We start from the raw sequence: 9,565 nt of genomic DNA, 5'->3' as shown, positions 1-9,565 counted from the left end.
AAATTAAAGCATTAGGAGCATCGAATTCACCAATTCTATGAGAAATCATCTATAAAATGTATTAAACTTGGGGTAAATATGTATAACTTACGGTTTATCAGGACACACGACTGTGCCACATAGCTGTGTGTCGCACACGGTTGAGACACACGCCTGTGTCTCTACCCGTGTGGACAAAAATAGGCCATTTGAATAGCCAATTTGCCACCCCAATTTGGGTCAACCTACAAGCACCAAACCAAACATATATGCACAACCATTTCAGTCAATATCTATACCAAACCATACATAATTTATGCTATAACATTATCAATCATTTCAAATCTCAATTCATCAATCAATTCATACCAAACCTTAAACTAATATCATACCTAAACATATGAATCAATATATCATTCAATCAAATACTTAAAACTTACCAAAACTTCTCAACATTGACCATTTCTTTTGGCCAACCAAAACATACCACAATTCACTGCAACACCCCTTACCCATTCCCGAGACCGGGACCAGGCATGAGGCATTACCAGGCACATACTCAGATTTTTTTTTAGGAAATACGATTTATAAAAGTTCATTCCAATTCGAACCCAATCAAACAACATCTTAGTGTCCCTATTAAGAGCCTACGAGGCCTAAAACATATATTGAGAATGGTCCAGAATCAAACCGAGAACTTGAGAAAGTTCCTAAAAAAAATTGCTAGGTTAAGTCTCACACGCCCGTGTGGAGGCAATGCACACGCCTGTGTCCCCCACTCGTGTGGAATTTATTGAATTTATTTCTCATTTCGAACCTACAGAGGTTTTCACATGGCCAAGCACACGCCCGTGTCTCTGGCCCGTGTCCTTCACACGGCCTTGACACGCCCGTGTGGTCGCCCGTGTCAAAAACTCAAGCATTCTGTTTATGACATCAGCATGCATTTAGGGGCATACGGCCAAGACACACGCCCGTGTGCTAGCCATGCCCTCTACACGGTTGAGGCACACGGCCGTGTCTCTACCCGTGTGTTTACTACCATGCACTCTGACTTAAAATTTTTAGGTGCAGGGGACACACGGCCATATCACACTCCCATGGGGCGATCCGTGTGTCACATACGGCCTAGACACACGCCCGTGTGTCTACCTGTGTGAACCTCGTTGGGCTATTTTCCAAGCCTTTGGTCACCCTCTAAGTGTAGGGTTCAAAGGTACCGGGCAATATTTTCTCTCGGCAAATAGAAGCAAGGTGTGTACAAACACTGGCTTTAATCGTAGGACTAACAAAAGCAGAAATAAGTGGTCGTTGATGCTACACGGGCGTGTGCTCACCTTTTGTAACACCCCGAACCCGATACCATCGCCGGAGTCGAACACGAGGTGTTAACAGACTTCAAACCACTTATTCGACATTTCCCAGACAAGCTGCCGATCTGCGTACTAGTCGCTTTAAAAATCATATCTTGAGTTTCACAACTCGAAAATCAGTTTCGTGATTTTTCCCTGAAACTAGACTCATATCTCATCTCCATAATTTTTTCTAGAATTTTTGGTCAGGCCAATTAGTACAGTTTATTAGTCAAAGTCTCCCATGTTACAGGGATCGACTACACTGACCCTTGCACATTACGAATTGGATATCTCCCTGCACAGAGCTTCAATACTGATGTCGTTTGTTTCTATAGAAACTAGACTCAGAGAGGAATCTGTACATATATGGCATGACTCCTAATTATCTCTGGTTAATTTATAATAAATCTCCAAAGTCGGAACAGGGAATCCAGAAACCGTTCTGGCCTGTCTCACGAGAACCTGAATATCTCTTAACATACTGTCCATATGATCTTTTCGTTACTTCTATATGAAAATAGACTCATCGAGCTTCGAATACATAATTTATTCATCAATTAATTCCACTCCTACTATTTTTAGTGATTTTTCGATCTCACGTCACTGCTGCTGCCAGCATCTGTTACGAAAGCAACTATGCCTATTTCGTGATTTCTCCTTGATCTAACTAGTAATTCATCATACATATCACCAATTATGATCATGACTAGCCATGCCAAAGGCTAATCATTGTCAAACTTCCCCCTACTACACTATTGCCATATCATGAATTTTAAACCAAAATAATCAACCATGACGTATGGCATAAAAAGGTCGAATTATCAAGATTTGCGACCTAACGTTATGAATCCAAACCCAACCGAACATTTATGCCATTTTCGCATGGCTAAAAGATTACATACCAAAGTTCAAACACAACATAATAGCCTATACATGCCGAAATGTTCTCCTAAGCCAACTAAGAAGAAAGTACCAAAACTTGCTATCCGGTGTGATGACTTCGATGACGGCCCGACCACGCAAAAAGAGACGAGTCCAAGAAACCTAGAATAGGTGACAAGGAAACACCGAGTGAGTTTATAACTCAGTAAGTCATAAGCAATGCACTACCATCCATTAATAACATTATCACAATAGGAAATAAAATAGAACGAGGCTAGTTACTCCATCCATACCGAACCATGCCATGGTTCCTCAGACCTATCGGTTCAATCTCATACCAAATCATGCATTCACATTCCGTATACTCATCAATAGGATATTTGAGGCATTTTCATACATCATTTTATTTTCGTTACAATCATACAACTAAACGGCCTTTCACCTATTCCACGATAAATCTTATGTACGTGACTTCAAGTATATTTGTCACATAGGTTCAAACTTACCAAGCTCAACTCCAAATATAGACATAGCACCTATTAGCCATGAACTCAAGGTACTTACCCGATCCGCTGTCCGTGATCGACTCAATAACGTCGCACACTTAGTGTCCATAATGTTTCAAAAATATATAATAAGTCCGCACACTCAGTGCTATATAATCAACTCGCACACTTAGTGCTATATAATCAAACTCGCACACTTAGTGCTACATAATCAAGCTCGCACACTTAGTGCTACATAGTCAAACTCGCACACTTAGTGCTACATAGTCAATTCGCACACTTAGTGCTGCACAATTTAAACCCGCACACTTAGCGCCAATCTCATGGTCATAAATGTTTATACCCGCACATTTAGTGCCGAGATCAACAACTCAATACATCTCACCTCTTTCTTTTCATTCAACACTTTCATCATCACATACGTACATGCATATATATATTTATTCATTCCATTCAGCATCATTACATAAACGTTATGACCATTTGAATTAATACCAACTATATGCTTAATGACTTACTTGGTGTTGGGTAAGACGGTTCCAATTCGGCTACTCGATGATCTTTTCTTTGCCTTTGCTTGATTCTCCTCCTTTAACTCCTTGCGCTTAATCAATAAATCAAGTAGTTTAGCCATCTTGCTAAACATTCATAATTCAATTACACATGCATATGTATGTTTGTATATTCGGCAACCATCCTCACTAATTACCCATTTAGTCGATTATACACATAATTAAAGGTAACATCCCGAATGGGCATACTTGTGTATATATACATATATATGTATATATATATACTTCGGAATGGGCATCACAATTAGATTTAACACCACCTTCATACTCAATTAGATGGCCGAATGTATGTATACATGTACAATGTCAACTATAACATCATTTAAACACCTAATTTCATCTCATGAACACTTAATCGAGTTTTCCTAATCTAGCATATTTTCACATCTATTTGTAACATCATGTAAATCCACATATAATTACATTTCTTAAGTTCCACATCTTAATGCCCATTATAGCCACTCCCATAGTCTAAATCTAGCAATCGGCAACACCCACCTTTCCACTATGTTAGCCGAATACTCATTCTCTTCCTAGTCCTAAATTCGGCACCTCCAACAAAATAGCTTAACAATTTCAACTTTCATGCTAACATAACAAGCAACTTAACACATCCATATAACTAGCATGCTAATAGCATCAAGGTATCAACTAAAATTTTTTAAGCTCCTTAGCCGAATCCTAACTCTCCAACAACCCCAAATCCAACCATGGGATAGATAGAATTTAGACTCATCACCCAAAGGTTGTGTAAACTTCCAAAAATATCATTGAACATACCTTGATGTAAAGGACCACCTTGGCCGAATCTTGCTTCCTCTTCTTCCTCTAGTTACGACAATTGCAAAAGAAAGAAAACATGAACACTCCTTCTTCCCTCCTTATTAAGCATTCAAACTCCCTCATTTTCATGCCACAACATCAAACACTCCTCCTAGATACAAGCAATGGCCTAACTCTTTCCAAGTTTTTCTCCCCTTCTTTTTCTTGGTTTTTCGGCTAGGAGATGGCAAGTATGACACCCCTTTTTTTTTGTTCACTTTCCTATTATTATCCCCATCATTTGTTAACCAAAAGAAAACATATTAAATTAGAATGAGTGGAGCATCATCACTCCTTGGCCGGCCACCATGTATTTTATGGGCAATTTGACATGCAAAGCCATGCTTCCTCACCCTATTATTACTTACTCTTTATAATTCATCTATCATCTTTTCTAACTTCGTCAACTAGGTCCTTTTTGAATTAATTCACAATCCTAAAGCTAATATTAAGCATTTAATTTCTCATATATTCACTGTCACAAAAAAATTTATGCAATTAAAACACAAAAATAAATTTTTGGCTCGGTAATGTGGTCTCGAAACCACATTCCGACCAGGGTCTAATTTGGGTTGTCACAACTCTCCCCCACATAAGAAATTTTCGTCCCCGAAAATCTTACCGGTAAATAATTTTGGATATCGATCCTTCATAGAGTCCTCAAGTTCCCAAGTGGCTTCTTCAATTCCGTGTTTATGCCACAGTACTTTCACTAATGAGATTTTCCTGTTTCGTAGTTCTTTTACTTCATGTGCTAAAATACGAACTGGTTCTTCTTCGTAACTTAAATTAGATTGAATCTCGATCTCCGATGGAGGAATTACGTGCGATGGATCGGGCCTATATCGTCGAAGCATCGAGACATGAAAAATGTTGTGAATCTTTTCGAGCTCAGGGGGCAAAATTAATCGGTATGCAACGGGTCCAACTCGTTCGGATACTTCGTACGGACCGATGAACCTCGGACTCAATTTGCCCTTACGACCAAATCTAAGCACCTTCTTCCAGGGTGAAACTTTGAGAAATACTTTGTCTCCAACCTGATATTCAATGTCTTTTCTTTTCAAATCCGCATACGACTTTTGACGATCCGAAGCGGTTTTCAAACTTTCGCGAATTACTCGAACTTTCTGTTCGGCATCCTTAATCAAATCATCCCCAAGGATCTTACTTTCACTAAGTTCAGTCCAAAATATTGGGGTACGGCATTTACGACCGTACAAAGCCTCGTAAGGTGCCATCTTAATACTTGATTGAAAACTATTGTTGGAAGCGAATTCAATCAAAGGTAAATACCGTTCCCATGAACCATTAAACTCTAGGATGCAACATCTCAACATATGCTCAAGTATCTGAATTATCCGCTCGGATTGACCATCGGTTTGTGGATGAAAAGCGGTGCTAAAATGCAGCTTGGTACCCAAAGCTTCTTGCAATTTCTTCCAAAATCGCGAGGTGAATCTCGGATCTCTATCCGACACGATAGAAATAGGTACTCCATGTAATCTCACAATCTGAGAAACATACAATTCGGCTAGTTTATCCAATGAAAAATCCGTACGCACGGGGATAAAGTGAGCCGACTTAGTCAGTCTATCAACAACAACCCAAATCGCATCCTTCTTACTTGCTGACAATGGCAGTCCGGACACAAAGTCCATTGTGACTCGATCCCATTTCCACTCGGGTATCATGATCGGCTGAAGTAATCCTGAAGGCACTTGATGTTCTGCTTTCACTTGTTGACATATTAAACATCTCGAAACAAAGTCGGAGATGTCCCGTTTCATACCATGCCACCAAAATAGACGTTTCAAATCGTTGTACATTTTCGTACTCCCCGGGTGAATTGACATTCGGCTACAATGAGCTTCGTTCAGAATCATCGAAATGAGTTCTGAATTTCTTGGAACACACAACCGACTTCTGAACCTCAAACAGTCGTCATCATCAATTTGAAATTCAGATTCCATATTCGGAATACATTCAGCCCGTTTTGCAACCAATTCATCGTCGACTTTCTGAGCTTCACGAATTTGATGAATCAATGATGGTTTGGCCTTTAATTCAGCTACTAACACATTGTCGGGTAGAACAGACAAGCGCACATTCATCGCTCGTAAAGCAAACAGCGATTTCCGGCTTAAGGCGTCCGCAACCACATTAGCCTTTCCCGGGTGGTAATCAATGACAAGCTCGTAATCTTTCAACAACTCAAGCCAACGTCTTTGTCGCAGATTTAAGTCTCTTTGAGTCATCAAATATTTGAGACTTTTGTGATCCGAAAATACATGGCACTTTTCACCAAACAAATAATGTCGCCATATTTTCAAAGCAAATACGATGGCGGCTAGCTCGAGATCATGAGTTGGATAATTTCTCTCGTGTGGCTTCAATTGTCTCGACGCATAGGCCACAACTCGACCTTCTTGCATCAATACGCAACCCAACCCGAGTAGGGATGCGTCACTATAAATGACAAACTCTTTGCCTGATTCGGGTTGCACCAAAATTGGAGCTTCAGTAAAATGAGTTTTCAGTTGATCGAAGCTTTTCTGACATTCCTCCGTCCATTCGAACTTAACATCCTTTTGAAGTAGCTTCGTCATTGGTGTGGCTATCATCGAGAAACCTTTTACAAATCGTCGGTAATAACCGGCGAGCCCCAGGAAGCTCCGAACTTCGGTAATATTTCTTGGAGGCTTCCAGTTAAGTATGGCTGAAATTTTGCTCGGGTCAACTCGAATACCCGTTGCGGATACCACATGACCCAAGAAGCTAACCTCTCTCAACCAGAACTCACACTTACTGAACTTCGCATATAACTGCTTATCCCGCAAAATTTGCATCACTAATCTCAGGTGTTCAGCATGTTCGGTCTCATCTCTTGAATAGACCAAGATGTCATCAATGAACACAACTACGAACCGATCCAAATATGGTCTGAAGATTCGATTCATCAAATCCATAAATACCGCAGGGGCATTAGTGAGCCCGAACGGCATCACTAAGAACTCGTAGTGACCGTACCTCGTTCTAAAAGCAGTTTTGGGTACGTCCGAATCTCGAATCCGCAACTGATAATAACCCGATCTCAAATCTATCTTTGAAAACACTGATGCTCCCTTTAATTGATCAAACAAATCATCAATACGCGGTAACGGATACTTGTTCTTTATCGTCACTTTATTCAGTTGACGATAGTCAATGCACAACCTCATGGTTCCGTCCTTCTTTTTCACGAACAATACTGGTGCACCCCAAGGTGAGAAACTTGGTCGAGCAAAACCTCTATCCGTCAATTCTTGCAACTGAGATTTTAACTCTTTTAACTCGGTTGGTGCCATACGATACGGAGCTATCGAAATCGGCGTAGTCCCAGGTACAAGCTCAATACCATACTCTACCTCCCGAACAGGTGGTAAACCCGGTAATTCTTCAGGAAACACATCCGGGTATTCACAAACCACCGGCACAGATTCGGGTTTCTTTTTTAACTCTTTTTCATCAAGTACATACGCAAGGTATGCTTCGCACCCTTTTCTTACATATTTCTGGGCCAACATTGCTGATATTATAGCTGGCAACCCCCTTAAGTCCGTAGACTCAACTCGGATTATCTCGTTATTTGCGCACCTCAAATCAATAGTCTTGCTTTTGCAATTCAGAACCGCATCATATGCGGTCAACCAATCCAAACCAAGAATAACATCAAATTCGTCAAACGGCAAAAGCATCAAATCGGCCGGAAAACAGGATTCTCGGATTATTAGAGGGCATCTCTTACACACTTTATCAACAAGTACGCATTGACCCCAAGGGTTTGACACTCGAATTACGAACTCAGTAGACTCAACAGGTAGAGTCTTACTGGATGCTAAGGTTTCGCATACATATGAATGAGTAGAGCCAGGGTCAATCAATGCAATCACATTAGTATCAAAGAGAGTGAAGGTACCAGTGATGACGTCGGGGGAGGATGCCTCCTCTCGTGCGCGAATGGCATATGCTCTAGCAGGAGTACGGTTCTCGGCTCGAACAGCCGTATCAGGGGTCCCTCTCTGACTACCATCCCTACCTCCTAAAATTTTCGGTGGTCTACCTCTAGTTGTCACTCCACTAGGTCTTGCACCTTGAATCTTATTCTTCTCATCAAGCTCCGTGCAATCTCTAATGAAGTGGTCCTTCGAACCGCATCCGTAACAGGCCCTGTTAGTAGACTTACCCCAACATTCACCTAGGTGTCGTCTTCCGCATTGGGGACATTCAGGTTTCTCTTGACGATTATTGCCCACACTAGCTACCGAAGTAGCTCGAGAGCCCATCGATGGTTTTGCTCTGATGGAAATTCCCGCAGTCGTCCTCGACTTATTAGTGTCCTCCTTGAACTTCTTTACAGCTGAGAACGGAGCTTTACCCGTCGATCTTTTACGATAGTCTCTAGCTTCAAATTCAGCCTTCTTCTTCTCCTTTCCAAGTTCTTCCGCCTTGCAGGCTCGTTCGACTAGTGTTACGAATTCTTTTATTTCCAAAATACCCATTAGTAGCTTTAAATCTTCATTCAATCCTTCTTCGAATCTTTTGCACATAGCAACCTCATCAGCTACACACTCCCGGGCATACCTACTGAGTCTCACGAATTCATGTTCGTATTCAGATACTGTCATACGGCCTTGCTTGAGTTCCAAGAATTCCTTACGCTTTTGATCAATGAACCATTGGCTAATATATTTCTTCCGAAATTCCGTCTGAAAGAAGTCCCAAGTTACTCGTTCGTTCGGGACTATGGAAATCAAGGTCCTCCACCAATAGTAGGCTGAGTCTCGCAACAAAGATACAGCACACTTTAGACATTCATCAGGTGTGCATGACAGTTCATCGAACACCCGAACGGTGTTATCAAGCCAGAACTCGGCCCTTTCAGCATCATCAGTAACTATGGCCCTGAACTCCTCAGCCCCGCGCTTCCTAATCAAGTCTACAGGTGGCTTACTCAGCCTCACAGGATCAGTAACTGATGGCATTACTGGCTCCGGGGGTGGATTATTCAAATTCGGGAATTGTTGGACAGCCGGATTGGTTCGGGCATACTGCGCGACCCACTCATTCATCATGGTAAAGAAGGCTTGTTTAGCCCCCTCACCTTGATTATTCGCAGATGACTGAGGTTCAATAGGCGGTGTCCCTTGTGCAGGAGCAGCCGCTATACTTTCAACGTCATCCGCTAAGATTCTTTCTACACCGGGATCCATTTACTAATCAAAACATAAAATTTTAACCGTCAGAAGTCATCACACAGTTAAACATTAACATTCGACATGTATAGCTAGACTCATACGTGCTATGGTAGTCCTAGAACCGACTAAACCATAGCTCTGATACCAATTAAATGTAACACCCCGAACCCGATACCGTCGCCGGAGTCGAACACGAGGTGTTAACAGACTTC

The sequence above is a fragment of the Gossypium hirsutum genome, chromosome A13, assembly GCF_007990345.1.
Source record: "Gossypium hirsutum isolate 1008001.06 chromosome A13, Gossypium_hirsutum_v2.1, whole genome shotgun sequence".
NCBI classification, from domain to species: domain Eukaryota; kingdom Viridiplantae; phylum Streptophyta; class Magnoliopsida; order Malvales; family Malvaceae; genus Gossypium; species Gossypium hirsutum.
Note: the sequence above shows the minus strand (reverse complement) of the source record.